At 41.7% G+C, this 17,656-nt stretch overlaps 1 pseudogene; it reads right to left on the bottom strand.

Annotated features, from left to right (window-relative positions):
* Positions 1-5,238: 5,238 nt before the first annotated feature.
* Positions 5,239-16,843, bottom strand: LOC133051292 (heterogeneous nuclear ribonucleoprotein A3-like; annotated as a pseudogene).
* Positions 16,844-17,656: the final 813 nt, after the last annotated feature.

Here is a 17,656-nt window from a genome sequence, read left to right as displayed (position 1 = left end):
CAGTGCAGGAGACAAGAGTTCCATCCCTGATCGAGGAAGATCCCACATGCCATGGAGCAACTAAGACTGTGTGCCGTGACTATTGAGCCTGTGCTCTAGAGCCCAGGAGCAGCAGTTACTGAAGCCCTCTTGCCCTGCAGCCCATGCTCCACAACAAGAGCAGATATCACAATAAGAAGCCAAACACCACCGCTAGAGAGTGGCCCCTGCAGCAATAAAGACCCGGCACAGCCAAAAAAAGTACTATTAGGTTGGTGCAAATGTAATTACGGTTTCAGACCCTGAATTTTAAATCATTATAACTAACATCAAACACATCTTTATTAATCAAAATAGGAACCATTATAATCAACATATTTTTGCAAATGAGATATAAGTTTGTTTATTCCTGTAGCATAAAAATTCATGCTTTGGGATCCATTGAACTCTTGGAAAGCATTTTCTGCCTCCAGCTGTTGTAAAAGCATTTTCTCTGCAAAAAGTTGGCAAGATGCTTGAAAAAGTGGTAGTCCTTTGACAAGAGATCAGGTGAAAATGAGAGATGAGGCAAAACTTTGTAACTCAGTTCGTTCAACTTTTGAAGCATTAGTTTTATGACATGCAGTCAGGCATTGTCTCAGAGAAGAATTGGGCCCATTCTGTTGAATGATGCTGGTTGACCATTGCAGTTTTCGATGCATCTCATCAATTTGCTGAGCATACTTCTCAGATGTAATGGATTTGCCAGTATTCAGAAAACTGTAGTAGATCAGACTATCAGCAGACCAACAAACAGTGAGATCCTTTTTCTGGTGCAAGTTTGGCTTTGGGAAGTGCTTTGGACCTTCTTCTCAGTCCAACCACTGAGCTGGTCATTGCTGGTTGTCGTATAACATCCACTTTTAGTTGCACGTCACAATCCAATCAAGAAATGGTTCATTATTGTTGCATAGAATAAAAGAAGATGACACTTCAAAATGATGATTATTTTGATTTGTGGTCAGCTCATGAGGCACCCACTAAAGTTTTTTCACCTTCCCAATTTGCTTCAAATGCCAAACTACCATAGAATGGGAGACATTGAGTTCTTGGGCAACTTCTCGTGTAGTTGTAAACGAGTATCAGCTTCAGTGATCCTTTCAGTTGGTCATTGTCAACTTCTGATAGCCAATCACAGTGCTCCTCATCTTCAAAGCTCTAGTCTCCTTTGCAGAAATCTTGAACCACCACTGCACTGCACATTCATTAGCAGTTCCTGGGCCAAATGTATTGTTGATGCTGCAATTTGTCTCCACTGCTTTATGACCCATTTTGAACTCGAATAAGAAAGTCAATAGAATTTGCTTTTTGTCTTAACATCATTTCCATAATCTAAAACACATATAAACTAAACAGCAAGTAATAATTAATTTCATATTCCCTCATGGCTCAGATGGTAAATAATCCACCTGCAATTCAGGAAACCCTAGTTCAATCCCTGGGTCAGGAAGATCCCCTGGAGAAGGAAATGGCTATCCACTCCAGTACTCTTGCCTGGAGAATCCCATGGACAGAGGACCCTGGCAGGCTACAGTCCATGGGGTCACAAAGAGTCAGACATGACTGAGTGACAAAGCACACAATAATTCATTAGTAAAAACCATAAAGCAAGAAATGCACATTAAAATGATGTTTAACATAACCACATTTATTTTCTTAAATTCCAGTATTCCAATTGGATTCCAGTATTCCAATATCCAATGACAATTTCCACAATGCAAAACCAGAATTATTTTTGCACCAACTTAATGTAAACAATTGTATGCCAACAAATTGGACAACCTAGATGAAATACACTAATTCCTAGAAACACATAACCTTTCAAAGATTAAATTATGGGGAGATTAGAAAATCTGAATAGATTTGTAACTAATAAGGAAATTGAAATAGCTATCAAAACCCTCCCAACAAAAGCAGCCATGGACTGGATGGTTTCAATTGTGAATTCTACCAATATCTAAAGAAGTAATACCAATCCTTCTCAAACCTTTCCCCAAAATTGAGGGAACACTTCCTAACTCATTCCATGAGGCTAGCTTTACCCTGATACCAAAATCAAATAAAGATAATACAAGAAAACTACAAATAACTATCCCTTAGAAACATTGATTCAAAAACCCATAATGAAATACTAGAAACCAAATTCAGTAGCATATTAAAAGGATTACATACTAAGACTAAATAAGATTTAGTCTTGGAATGCAAGTTTGATTCAATATACAAAAATCTATCAGTAAAATATATGACATGAACAGAATAAACGGGAAAACATACAATCTTCTCCATGCAGAAAACAGATTTGACAAAATCCAACACACTTTCCTGATTAAACACACTGAACAAACTAGGAAAAGAAGGAAACTAAACTTAACAAAAGCTATATATGAAAAAAAAAAAAAAAAAACCCACAGCAAATATCATGCTCAATGGTGAAAGACTGAAAGTTTTCCCTACAAGATCAGGATGGTTTCTTGTTTAAGTGCTTTCACAGTGTCATGCAACCATCACCACCATCCACCTCCATAACACTTTTTGTTTTAATAAAACTGAAACTATACTCATTAAACAACAGCTCTCCATTCAGCTCACCTCCCCTCAGTCCATGGTAACCTCCATTATAATTTCTGTCTTTTTGATTCTGACTAAAATTCATCCATGTTGTGCACATACTGAAGAATTTCCTTCCTGTTAATGCTGAATACTATTCCATTATATCAATATTCCTCATTTTGTTATCTGTTCATCCCTTGGTAGACTCTTGGGCTCATTTAGCTGTTATGATCAGCTGCTGTGAACTGCAGCTGAACAAATATCTCTTCAAGACCATGCTATATATATAAAGCAGATATATAGATATAGATATGTATCTCTAGAAGTGGAACTGCTGGATCATACAGTAATTCTAAATTTTTGAGTAACTACCATACTGTTTTCCATAGTAGTTTTATCATTCCATATTTTATATTTCCAAGAACAGTCTACGAGTGTTCCAAGTTCTCCACATCCTCATCAGCATTTATTTTCTATTTTTTATAGTAGCCATCTTAATGGATATGCTGCTTTTTATTTGCACTTCCCTAATGATTAGTGATGTTGAGCATCTTTTCATGTCTTTAATGGCTATTCCTGTATCTTCTTTGGAGGAGTGTTTATTCAAGTCCTTTGCCCATTTGTGAATTGGGCAAACCCATTTTAAATTGGATTGTTTTGTTGCTACTGCTGAATTTTTGGAGTTTTATGTATATTCTGGATATTAACTCCTTATCAGATCTATAATTGGGAAATATTTTCTTCCATTCTGTGTGTTACCATAACATTAAAAGTCCAATATCCCTTATGAATAGAGATGCAGAAACCCTCAACAAAATACCAACAAACAAAATCTGACACTATATTAAAAGTATTATATACCAAAACAAAGTGGGATTTATTCCAGGAATGCAAGAGTGGTTTGACAGAAGAAAATAAATGGACAGAACTCCCTTGCAGTCCAGTGCTTAGGACTCAGCACTCTCACTGCTGGGACCCAGGTTTGATCCTTGGTCAGGTCCTGCAAGCCAGGTGGCACAGCCAAAAAATGGAAAAAGGAAAAATAAGAAAATCAGTGGAATATATCACTTTAATAGAATGAAGAATAAAAACAATACTATCATCTTGTTGATATAGCAAAAGTATGTGACAAAATCCAACACTCTTCCATGATTAATAAAGCACTCAATAAATTAAGAATAGAAAGAAACTTCCTCAATGTAATCAGGTCATTTATAAAATTTGTACCTAACATCATACTCGGTCATTAAAGGCTGAAAGTTTTCCTTCTATCATCAGGAACAAGATAAGAACATCCACTTTCACCATTTATATTCACATTGTACTGAAAGTTCTATCCAGAACATCTAGTAAAAAAAATAAAACATCCAAATTGGAAAGAAAGAAAGAAAACTCCATTAACAGCTGAACTTGTATATAGAAAATCCCAAAGAATCCACCAAAAAATGAGTAGAGCTAGTAAACTGAGTAAAGTTACCAGCTCAACATACAAAAATCAGTTGTATTTCTACACATCAGCAATGTGCAATCAAAGAAATAAATTGAGAAAATGATTTCATTTGAAATACAAGTAAAAGGATAATATATTAATACATAGGAATAAATTTAACCAAAGAGTTAAAAACTCATACACTGAAAACCATAAAACACTGTTGAAGAAATTAGAGAAGATCAAAATAAAGATTAAACTTGTATTCATGAATTGGAAGACAATATTAATAAGACAATATTAATATTAATTGGAAGACAATATTAATAATTGGAAGACAAAAATAATATTAATATCAATGTTCCTTAAAGCAATCTACACATTCAGTGTTATCCCTATCAAAATTCCAAATAGCCTTTTTGAAGAAACAGAAAAGTTAATCCTGAAATTTCTATGGAATTTCAAGAGGGCCTAAATAGCCAAAACAATCTTGGGGAAAGAAGAATAAAGCTACAGGACTCACTTTCTGATTTCAAAACTTATTACACAGCTACAGCAATCAAAACAACATGTTACTAGAATAAGGATAGACACATAGATCAATGTAATGGAATTGAGAATCCATAAATAAACCTATGAATCTATGGCCAACTGATTTTCAAGAGAGATGCTACGAATATTCAATGGGAAAAGAAATGGTCAACAAGTGGTGCTGCAGCAACTGGATTTCTACATGCAAGAGAATTCAGTTGGACCCTTGCCTCACATCATATACAAAAATTAACTCCAAATAAATCAATGACTATTAGAGAACTAAAACCATAAACTCATAAGAAAACATAGGAGTAAATTTTCATACATTTAGATTTGGCAATGGACACCATTGTACAAGCAATATGATACCAAAAGAACAAGCAAAAAAGCAAAAATAGACAAACTGAACTTAATCAGAAATTTAAAGTTTTATGTGTGATAAAACATTATCAAGATAATGGATTTCCCTGGAGGTCCAGTGGTTGAGAATCCACCTGCCAATGCAGGGTACACAGGTTCAATCTCTTGTCTGGGAAGACTCCACATGTGAAGGGGCAGCGAGGCACATGCCCCATAAGTACTGAGGCCAAGGGCTGCAACTATTGAAGCCCTCATGCCTCCATGCTTCTCAGTAAGAGAGTCCCCTGCACTGCAATGAAGAGTAGCCCACTCTGGAGAGAAAAAGTCTACTTGCAGCAACAAAGACACAGCACAGTCAAAAATAAATTTTTAGAAAAGTAACTAGTTAAGAAAATCATCAAGAAAATGAAATACAGCCTACAGAATTGGAAAGAATTTACAAGTCATACATATCCTAAGTTTCTAGTATCCAGAATATATAAAGAATTCAACAACAAAAAGGCAACTCAATTTTTTTTTAAGTTAAAAATTCCTTAATTTTTTATTCCTGGTACCACTACCACAATTTACAGGGCAATATACCTGATGTAATGAAAGAAAAAGAAAAAGACAAAGCTACAACAGATAAAAGACCTCAGGAATGTACATCTAATTGACACTACATTGCATTAATCAATAGCTGCACTTTTTGCAAACTGTGGCTATACAGTCCTGAACAAGAAGGGTTTCCTGTTTAAGCTGCAGTAACTTTTCTGACTATGGATCATCGTTCTTTCTGTGGCAGATTTTTACAGTTCCTCTAACGCATTTGGGACAACTGTCTCAAAGTGACCTGCAGCTTTCCTGACAACTCCTCGCTCTCTCTCCTGCTAAGAACTGTAGCCCTTTTCTTCTGAGTTTTTAGAACCTTCTGCTACCATATCCACCACTTCCACCACCAGATCCATAACCACCACCATAGGGACTGCCCAAGCTTCTTCCACCAAAACTACCCCCTTTCATGGGTCCATAATTTGATTGCTGTTGTCCACTATAATTTCCAAAATCATTATAGTTTCCACCACCACCATAGTTACCACCTCCAAAATTTCCTCCTTCATTGTAACCATCATATCCTCCACCACCGCCACCATATCCACCACCTTGGTTTCCATATCCTGGTCCACCACCACCATAACCTCCTCTACTACCATAACCAGGACCACCTCCGTAGTTGCCACCATCACCTCCAAATCCATTGTATCTACCGTCACCTCCTCCATAACTCCCTCGGCTGCCACCACCTCCACCACCGTAGCCCCCTCTTCCACCAAAGTTTCCACCACGGCCAAAGTTACCTCCACCACCTCCAAAGTTTCCTCTACAACCTGTAAAGTTGCCAGGTCCACCTCCACGACCTCTTTGTGACACAGCAGATTGCATCTCTTGTTTAGAAAGGGCCTTTTTCACTTCACAATTATGTCCATTAATAGTGTGGTATTTCTGAACAACAATTTTATCAACTGTATCATGATCATCAAAAGTTACAAAAGCAAATCCTCTCTTTTTTCCACTCTGCCTGTCTTCCATAACTTCTATGGTTTCAATCTTGCCGTACTTTTCAAAGTAGTCTCTCAAGTTATATTCTTCTGTATCTTCTTTAATACCACCAACAAAAATTTTCTTCACTGTTAGATGGGCACCAGGCTTTACAGAATCCTCTCTAGAAACAGCTCTCTTTGGTTCCACTACACGCCCATCAACCTTGTGTGGTCGAGCACACATTGCTGCATCGCTTCTTCAACACAAGAGTGAGTCACAAAACCAGAGCCCCTGGAACGTTTTGTTTGGGGGTCTCTCATCACCACACAATCTGTAAGTGTGCCCCATTTCTCAAAATGTTCTCTTAAGCTATCATCTGTAGTTTCAAAGCTCACACCACCAATAAACAGCTTTCTCAACTGCTCTGGTTCCTTGGGATCATGACTCTCCTCCCCGCGGCGGCGGCTGCGACGGCCGGAGTCGGGCTGGGGGTGACCGGGTGGCGGTTTTACCTCTATTTCGAGACCGGACTCACCTCTTCCAACTCGAGTTCAATATGGGATCTGGCAACCCAATTTAAAAATGGGCACAGGACTGGGAATGAGAAATAGACATTTCTCAAAAAAAGATATAGAAATGGTATCTGAAATGATAACATCAACAGCCATTATGGAAATGCAAATCAAAATCAGAGAGAGGGACTTCCCTAGCAGCTCAGTAATTAGGACTCCAAACTTCCACTGCACAGGGCCTGGCTTTGATTCCTGGTTGGGAAACTGAGATCCCACATGCTTCACAGTGTGGCCAGAAAAAAGAAGCAAAATGGCTTGGCCACTGTTAAAAAGAGTAGTTCCTCAAAAATTTCATAGAATACCACGTTACCCAGTAATTCCACTGCTAAGTATATACCCCTACATGGCATGGCTCCATCCAAGGTCTGTCCAAGACGGACGGGTCATGGTGGAGAGGTCTGACAGAATGTGGTCCACTGGAGAATGGAATGGCAAACCACTTCAGTATTCTTGCCTGGAGAACCCCATGAACAGTATGAAAAGGGAAAATGATAGGATACTGAAAGATTAACGCCCCAGGTAGGTAGGTGCCCAATAAGCTGCTGAAGATCAGTGGAGAAATAACTCCAGAAAGAATGAAGGTATGGAGCCAAAGCAAAAACAACACTCAGTTGTGGAAGTGACTGGTGATGGAAGCAAGGTTTGATGCTGTAAAGAGCAATATTGCGTGGGAACCTGGAATGTTAAGTCCATGAATCAAGGCAAATTGGAAGTGGTCAAATAGGAGATGGCAAGAGTAAATGTCTACATTTTAGGAATCAGTGAAATAAAATGGACTGGAATGGGTTAATTGAACTCAGATGACCATTATATCTACTCCTGTGGGCAAGAATCTCTTAGAAGAAATGGACTAGCCCTCACAGTCAACAAAAGAGTCCGAAATGCAGTACTTGGATGCAATCTCAAGAACGACAAAATGATCTCTGTTCGTTTCCAAGGCAAACCATTCAGTATCAAGGTAATCCAAGTCTATGCCCTGACCAGTAATGCTGAAGAAGTGGAAGTTGAACGGTTCTGTGAAGACCTACAAGACCTTCTAGAACTAATATCCAAAAAAATATGTCTTTTTCATTATAGGGGACTGGAATGCAAAAGTAGGAAGTCAAGAAACACCTGGCTGCTGCTGCTAAGTCACTTCAGTCGTGTCCGACTCTGTGCGACACCATAGACGGCAGCCCGCCAGGCTCCCCCGTCCCTGGGATTCTCCAGGCAAGAACACTGGAGTGGGTTGCCATTTCCTTCTCCAATGCATGAAAATGAGAAGTGAAAGTGAAGTCACTTAGTCATGTCCGACTCTTAGTGACCCCATGGGCTGCAGCCTACCAGGCTCCTCTGTCCATGATATTTTCCAGGCAAGAGTGCTAAAGTGGGGTGCCATTGCCTTCCCCGAAGAAACACCTGGAGTAACAGGCAAATTTGACCTTGGAGTACAGAATGAAGCAGGGCAAAGGCTGACAGAGTTTTACCAACAGAATGCAATGATCATAGCAAACACCCTCTTCCAACAACACAAGAGAAGACTCTACACATGGACATCACCAGATGGTCAACACCAAAATCAGATTGATTATATTCTTTGCAGCCAAAGAAGGAGAAGCTCTAGAGAGTCAGCAAAAACAAGACTGGGAGCTGACTGTGGCTCAGACCATGAACTCCTTATTGCCGAATTCAGACTTAAATTGAAGAAAGTAGGGAAAACCACTAGACCATTCGGGTATGACCTAAATCCAATCCCTTATGACTATACAGTGGAAGTCAGAAATAGATTTAAAGGACTAGACCTGGTAGACAGAGTGCCTGATGAACTATGGATGGTGGTTTGAGACATTGTGCAGGAGACAGGGATCAAGAATATCCCCAAGAAAAAGAAATGCAAAAAGGCAAAATGGTTGTCTGAGGAGGACTTACAAACAGCTATGAAAAGAAGAGAAGTAGAAGGCAAAGGAGAAAAGAAAAGATATACCATTTGAATGCAGATTTCCAAAGAATAACAAGGAGAGACAAGAAAGCCTTCCTCAGTGATCAGTGCAAAGAAATAGAGGAAAACAACAGAATGGGAAAGACTAGAGATCTCTTCAAGAAAATTAGAGATACCAAGGGAATATTTCCTGCAAAGATGGGCACAGTAAAGGACAGAAACGGTATGGACCTAATAGAAGCAGAAGATGTTAAGAAAAGGTGGCAAGAATACACAGAAGAACTATACAAAAACGAATGTCACAACCCAGATAATCACAATGGTATTATCACTCACCTAGAGCCAGACATCCTGGAATGTGAAGTCAAGTGGGCCTTAGAAAGCATCACTACAAACAAAGCCAGTGGAGGTGATGGAATTCCAGTTGAGCTATTTCAAATCCTAAAAGATGATGCTATGAAAGTGCTGCACTCAATATGTCGGCAAATTTGGAAAACTCAGCAGTGGCCACAGGACTGGTAAAGGTCAGTTTTCATTCCAATCCCAAAGAAAGGCAATGCCAGAGAATGCTCAAACTACTGCACAGTTGCACTCATCTCACACGCTAGTAAAGTAATGCTCAAAAGTCTCCAAACCAGGCTTCAACAATACATGAACTGTGAACTTCCAGATGTTCAAGCTGGTTTTAGAAAAAGCAGAGGAACCAGAGATCAAATTGCCAACATTCGCTGGGTCATCAAAAAAGAGGGTTCCAGAAAAACATCTACTTCTGCTTTATTGACTATGCCAAAGCCTTTGACTGTGTGGCTCACAAGAAACTGTGGAATATTCTTCAAGAGATGGGAATACCAGACCACCTGACCTCCCTCTTGAGAAACCTGTATGCAGGTCAGGAAGCAACAGTTAGAACAGAACATGAAACAACAGACTGGTTCCAAACAAGAAAAGGAGTATGTCAAGGCTATATATTGTCACCCTGCTTTTTTAACTTATATATAGAGTACATCATGAGAAACGCTGGACTGGATGAAGCACAAGCTGGAATCAAGATTGCTGGGAGATGTATCAATAATCTCAGATATGTAGATGACACCACCCTTATGGCAGAAAGCGAAGAAGAACTAAAGAGCCTCTTGATGAAAGTGAAAGAGGAGAGTGAAAAAGTTGGCTTAAAGCTCAACATTCAGAAAACTAAGATCATGGCATCTGTTCTCATCACTTCATGGCAAACAATGGGGAAACAGTGGAAACAGTGACAGACTTTATTTTGGGGGCCCCCCAAATCACTGCAGATGGTGATTGCAGCCATGAAATTAAAAGACGCTTACTCCTTGGAAGGAAAGTTATGACCCACCTAAGCAGCATATTAAAAAGCAGAGACATTACTTTGCCAACAAAGATCCATCTAGTCAAGGCTATGGTTTTTCCAGTAGTCATGTGTGGATGTGAGAGTTGGACTATTAAGAAAGCCGAAGAATTGATGCTTTTGAACTGTGGTGTTGAGACTCTTGAGAGTCCCTTGGACTGCAAGGAGATCCAACCAGTCCATCCTAAAGGAAATCAGTCCTGAGCGTTCATTGGAAGGACTGATGTTGAAGCTGAAACTCCAATACTTTGACCACCTGATGCAAAGGACTGACTCATTGGAAAAGACCCTGATGCTGGGAAAGATTGAAGGCGGGAGGAGAAGGGGATGACAGAGGATGAGATGGTTGGATGGCATCACTAATTCAATGGAAATGAGTTTGAGTGGACTCCAGGGGTTGGTGATGGGGAGGGAGGCCTGGTGTGCTGCAGTCCATGGAGTTGCAAAGAGTCGTACAGGACTGACTGAACTTAACTGAACTATATACCCCTAGAATTCAAAATAAGGGACTGTGAATCCCCAGGGAATCTGACTTTGAAGATCAGTGGGATTTGATTATAGGACTTCCATAGTTCAGTCTCTCACTAGTTAGTAGAGAAATGCAAATCAAAACTACAATGAGATATCACCTTACACTGAACAAAATCAGTTCAGTTCAGTTGCTCAGTCATGTCCGACTCTTTGTGACCCCATGGACTGCAACATGCCAGGCTTCCCTGTCCATCCCCAACTCCCAGAGCTGGCTCAAACTCATGTCTATCCAGTTGGTGATGCCATCCAACCATCTCATCCTCTGTCATCCCCTTCTCCTCCCACCTTCAATCTTTCCCAGCATCAGGGTCTTTTCCAATGAGTCAGTTCTTTGCATCAGGTGGCCAAAGTATTGGAGCTTCAGCTTCAGCATCAGTCCTTTCAATGAATATTTAGGACTAATTTCCTTTAGGATGGACTGGTTGGATCTCCCTGCCATCCAAGGGAGTCTCAAAAGTCTTCTCCAATACCACAGTTCAAAAGCATCAATTCTTCAGCGTTCAGCTTTCTTTATGGTCCAACTCTCACATCCATATATGACTACTGGGAAAACCATAGCTTTGATAAGATGGACCTTTGTTGGCAAAGTAATGTCTCTGCTTTTTAATATGCTGATAAAAATGGCTATCATCAAAAAATCCATGAACAACAAATGCTAAAGAGGGTGTGGAGAGAAGGGAACCCCCTCACACATGGAGAACAGTATGGAAGTTCCCTATATGACCCTGAAATCCCACTAATGGGCATATATCCAGAGAAAAACATGATCTGAAAGGATATATGCATCCCAGCGTTCATTGCAGCACTGTTTACAATAGCCAGGACATGGAAGCAACGTAAATGTCTATTGACAGAGGAATGCATAGAGAAGATTTGGTACATATATACAATGGAATATTACTCAGCCACTAAAAAGAATAAAATAATGGCATTTACAGTAACATGGATGGACCTAGAGATGGTCATACTGAGTGAAGTAAGTCAGATAGTAAAGGAGAAATATCGTATGACATCCCTTATATGTGGAATCTAAAAGAAATGATACAAATGATCTTACTTACAAAACAGAAAGATATTCACAGATTTAGAAAACAAAGGGATAGTTAGGGAGTTTGGGAGGGCCATATACACACTGCTGTATTCAAAATGGATAACCAACAAAGACCTATAGAACAGCTCACGGAACTCTACTCAGTGTTACGTGCCAGCCTGGATGGGAGGGGCTTTTGGGGGAGAATGGATACATGTATATGTATGGCTGAGTCCTTTGGCTGCTCACCTGAAACTCTCACAACATTGCTAATTGGCTATACTCCAATACAAAATTAAAAGTTTAAAGTTTAAAAAAAACAAAAATACCCAAATTTTAGAAAACTGACATATTAATGGATAATTCTTAATTTTGTCATATTAATGTTTTATATGCATATTTGTATTTCAGCTAGATTGTTTGTAGCCTGTATATCTTAATGTTTGACCTATAACCACAGTCATAGAAATGCAGTTTTGTAGGAAGATTAATGCAGAATTGATGAAAGGAAGAGGCAGATGAGAAACGGGAGATTATTCCAGTTACGTAAATTGGGATAAGGGACTCCCAGGTGGCGCTAGTGGTAAAGAACCTGCTGGACAGCACTGGACGCAGGCAATGCAGGTTTGATCTCTGGGTCGGGAGGGTCCCCTGGGGGGAAAATGGCAACCCACTTTAGTATTTTTGCGTGGAGAATCCCACAGACAGAAGAGCCTGGCAGGCAACAGTCCGTAGTTGAAAAGAGTCAGACTTGACTGAAATGATGCATGTGGAGTGGAATAAATAAACACTTTGACAAAGGTAGTGTGATAAGTTTTTGATGTGTTAACTTGTTTGGCTAAATTATGAGAATGGAAGTAAGAATAGCAGACATTTTCTAATATACACACACCTCCCACTATTCAGTCAAATACTAATGCGTACAGCTATCAAAGTAATTTTGCAGACATAATAAATTCCTTAATGGTTGATTTTATTGATCAAGGAAATTATTCTGGTGGGTCTGACAATCAGTGGAAGCCGTATAAAAGAAGGTGTAGGCATTCCCTGAGCCAGATTCTTAACAGTCTACACTAATTCTCCGTTAACTGGATTTTTCCTTCCTGATTACCTGTGGAAAACAAATTCAGCTTGTGTCCATGGGGTTCCATCCTGCTGTGATCATCCTTTTCTGATAGCATGTAGACATCATTGATGTCTCTGTGCCTGTGAATCCCAGCCCAGTCCACTAACTTGCCTTCCTGATGGCCTGTTCTATGCATTTTGGGCTTGCTTAGCTTCAGCCATCACAATATGTGGCAAATTTCTTGTAATCAATCTCTTAATAATGTATAAGTGTTACACACACATGTGTATCCACTAGTGTTGCTATCTTTCTGATAGAATTCATTTTGGTACTAGAAATTGTTCCAGGGAAACAAACGTAAAAGTAAATTTTCTGCATTGAGTCTGGGCAGTTCTCTGGTTGGATATTAAGGCACTAGTGACCCTATTTCCAATGGTAATGAGAACACTGGAAGTCCTTAGGATGATGTGGCAGAAGAGTTACCCAAATTTCACTGTTGGATATCTATAATCAAATAGTGATAGAAAGTGAGATTCTAGGTGGCCAAGCATTTGGCACCTTATGACATTTTAGTCAAAATAAAGAGTATAGAGGACTTCTCTGGTGGCCCAGTGGTTAAGAATCCTTCTGCCAATGCAGGGGACACAGGTTTGGTCCCTAACCCAGGAAGATTCCACGTGCTGCGGGGCAACAAAGCTCATGCACCACAGCTCCTGACCCTGCAGCCTGCAGCCTGTGCTGGGCACCGCGAGAAGCCTCCACAGCGAGGGCGCAGTGCACCGCAGGGCTGGAGGTCTCGCTCACCACAGCTGGGGAAAGCCTTCACGCAGCATGGAAGGCCACAATAAAGAAAGACATTTTAAAAAGGAGTGTAGGAAGTTCCCCGGTGACCTATTGGTTAGGATTCCAGGCTTTTACTGCCCTGGCCCAGATTTAACCCCCAGTTGGGGAACTGAGATCCTGCAAGCTGCCCTGCATGGCAAAAAAACAATTGTGCCATGAAGCTGAGTGGTCCTAACTGTCTGGAGAGTGTGAAGCCAAGACTGAGCCAAAGGCCTCAAACCCCCAGTTTGAGCTCTGCATAAATGTCCTGAAAGCTTCTGTAGCTGCCTCTAAAGAAAGCTTCTCTCCTGTATATGCAGGGTCAAGTTTTCTGAAATCCAAACCCCTGGTCTTACCCTGTGAGTAGCTAAATTACAATACAAATTGAATTCCCGCCTTTACACTGTTAATTTTCTTGAAGTCAGAGCATTAATTAGGAAGAAATGAGATCCTGAAAGTTGGAATGGGAAATACACGAAGATTCTAAGGGGTGCTGGGGACATCAAATCCCTAAATATCACTGTCTTCTCTGCCAGCAAAAGCAGTCATTCCATCCCTGCCTGAGATTAGTCCTTTCTCACTTGAAAAACCTGAAATAGCCTCCCCTGAGCAGTTGCCTTGAGAGACACTAACTACCTTCCTCAGTTTTTACCCTACCAGCCCTCTTTCCTTTTAGACCTATCAGTTCAGTTCAGTTCAGTTCAGTCGCTCAGTCGTGTCTGACTCTTTGCGACCCCAAGAACCACAGCACACCAGGCCTCCCTGTCCATCACCAACTCCCAGAGTTTACTCAAACTCATGCCCATTGAGTCGGTGATGCCATCCAGCCATCTCATCCTCTGTCGCCCCCTTCTCCTCCTGCCCCCAATCCCTCCCAGCATCAGGGTCTTTTCTAATGGGTCAACTCTTCGCATGAGGTGGCCAAAGTATTGGAGTTTCAGCTTCAGCATCAGTCCTTCCAATGAACACCCAGGACTGATCTCCTTTAGGATGGACTGGTTGGATCTCCTTGCAGTCCAAGGGACTCTCAAGAGTCTTCTCCAACACCACAGTTCAAAAGCATCAATTCTTCGGCTTTCTTAATAGTCCAACTCTCACGTCCACACATGACTACTGGAAAAACCATAGCCTTGACTAGATGGACCTTTGTTGGCAAAGTAATGTCTCTGCTTTTCAATATGCTGCTTAGGTAGGTCATAACTTTCCTTCCAAGGAGTAAGCATCTTTTAATTTCATGGCTGCAATCACCATCTGCAGTAATTTTGGAGCCCAAAAAACTAAAGTCGGTCACTGTTTCCACTGTTTCCCCATCTATTTCCCATGAAGTGATGGGACCAGATGCTATGATCTTAGTTTTCCAAGTGTTGAGCTTTAAGCCAACTTTTTCACTCTCCTCTTTCATCAAGAGGCTTTTTAGTTCCTCTTCACTTTCTTCCATAAGGGTGGTGTAGTTAGACTTAAATCCCAAAAGGTCCCAAAGCCGAGGTCCCAAAGCAAAGTGTGACCAGCAAGAAGATATTCTTTATTCACGTCATTTTAAATTCTGATTTTTAAAACAATAGAATTTCTTTTAATAGTCACCTGAGGTCCTGGACCAATTTGAATGGCCATCTAACAGCTGACTAGGTCAGGGAGGATATGTAAAATTCAGTTTTGAGGAAAAGGGCAGGGGTTTCAGAAGACCCTTAGAATTAGCTCTTGTCCTTCTAGCTCCTTTCCCCCTTGCCTTCTTGGCCCAGTGCTCTACCTCTTCTTATTTTTAGGGGAATATTTTTGTAGCTGTCTTACTGTAGCTCACTGTGTGAACTGTTTACTGAACCCACGGTAGGAAAGGTGCAAGCTAAGTTGAAAGAAAACTCAAAGAGCCATAGGAACTGCAGACACATTATTCCTTCCTGGCAGGCACAGCAGACGCACCGTATTCTCTCCTCTCTTGGTTCACCCAGCGGACACAGCCAGAACACAGCCAACACACCAGAACACAGCCATACGTAGCCACAAGGACTTCTTTCAAGTGGAGCTGATTCAGGCGACCGCACAAAGTAGCCAGTACCTCGAGGCAAGTATGCGCAGTACTGTAAGTGATCTCAGCTGTTACATAACCACATATTCACGAAGCATGGGGCAAGAGCAAGAGACCATGGGGTGAGAGAGCTTGACCATGCCATCGTGACTAATTTGCTCTCTCCCCACACTCCACCCCTTCAGGGTCTCACCTCACAATCTATGCACAGTTCATGTTCATCTTCTGTGATATTCCCTTGGTGAGTAACACTGACCCTTGGACTTACATCTTGCGACAACAGCAGATGTTATAGCAAACAGTTACATCCCCAATACATGGCAAAACCCAATGCCAGGTATCACCTGGAACTCATGTTGCAGTCCTTGCCCTCATGGGGCTAGAAGAGCCACCGCATGCGGAGTGCCTTTATCTTCCATGACCAAGTCCAGTCCACCATCTGTCTTTGTCAAATTGTAAGACAGCCTCTACAGGGGCAAGTCCACCCCTGCAGGGTTTTTATTAAAGACCTGAAAAACCCCTCATGGGCTCCAGGCCCACCCCTTCAAGGAGCGGATTTTTGTGGCATTCAGAGTCCACATGATTCACAGTCTGCCCACATGATTCCAAATACAGTCCACCCACATGACTCACAGTCCACCCACATGGTTCCAAATGCGGTCCACCCACATGGTTCCAAACACTGTTCTAAATCCACAAGGGAATCAGAGGGTAGTAGCACAGTACAGGACACAGACTTTATACACTGTTCTACATCATCAGACACAGCCTTTACAGTATACCTCTGCATGCATCAGCCCACGTGTGCATCTATGTAACCTGGATGGGACCTCTGCCAGCTCAGGCCCCCTTTGGGGTCTTCACATTTTCAAAATGATGTCTCACATGTCGTCCTACTTCTCTCAGTAAGAACCTGCAACCCCCCCTCCAGGTGCCGGGCCCACCCCTGAGTCTCAGAGTCACAAAAGCCAAGCTGCCGAGGTTTCCCCTTGCTTTTGCCAAAACTTCTTACCCATGTCAACCAACTCTGCCTGAGTATATGGTCGATATGTCGTGAACTCGGTCACATTGGGGGCCCTTGAGTATGTGCCCCCCTGGGCCATAGGCTGCTCATGCCTCACTTCTGCTGCACAACAGGTGTCGCTGACAAGTGGGGACCCACAGTCTCATAACATTCATCATCCTTATCCTTAGTTTCATAACGTTCGTCATCACTGTCACTTACCACCCTGTTATCAAATTCAAATTCAAAGCCATGGGGTTCTTGCTCTAATGCCAGTATATATTGCTCTGCTTCTTCCAAGTGTCTCTGCACATGGCACACTGGCTTGGCATCACGTAGGGCACTATCCACATTTGCCTTCAGGGCAGTCGGGAAAATCCAGCCCATGGCGCCAGCGGCAGTACATGCCCCCTTGTTCAGCAGATGGGAGCCCACCGCCTGTAAGGCCCTCTCAGTGTTCTCTGGTGGCCCATCCACCGCCCCCACCTCCCAGTCTTCCACCAGAGCCCACGCCAATAGGACTGCAGCCACATGGCACTGTATTCTATGTGGTGGACACTGGCTTCCTCCATCCAGGAGCCTCAGGCTCTTATCCTGCTAGGTATCCTGCCTCCTCTTCTTCTGTGGAGCCTCAGGCTCTTATCCTGCAGGTATCCTGCTGAATACACCAATTATCTTGCTGTAGATCACTGTATGAACTGTTCACTGAACCCGATAGCCAAGGTGCGAGCTAAGAAGCTGGAAAACTCAAGGAGCCATCGGAAGTGCAGACGCATTTATTCTCTCCTGGATGGCCCAGTAGCCATAGCAGCAGACACAGTGTATTCTCTCCTCTCATGGTTGACCCAGCAGACATAGCCATAACACAGCCAGCATGCCATAATGTAGCCCCAGAGGCCTTTTTCAGGTGGAG

The sequence above is a fragment of the Dama dama genome, chromosome 33 (genome assembly GCF_033118175.1).
Source record: "Dama dama isolate Ldn47 chromosome 33, ASM3311817v1, whole genome shotgun sequence".
Lineage (NCBI taxonomy): Eukaryota > Metazoa > Chordata > Mammalia > Artiodactyla > Cervidae > Dama > Dama dama.
Note: the sequence above shows the minus strand (reverse complement) of the source record. Positions and strands in the feature narration are given on the sequence as shown.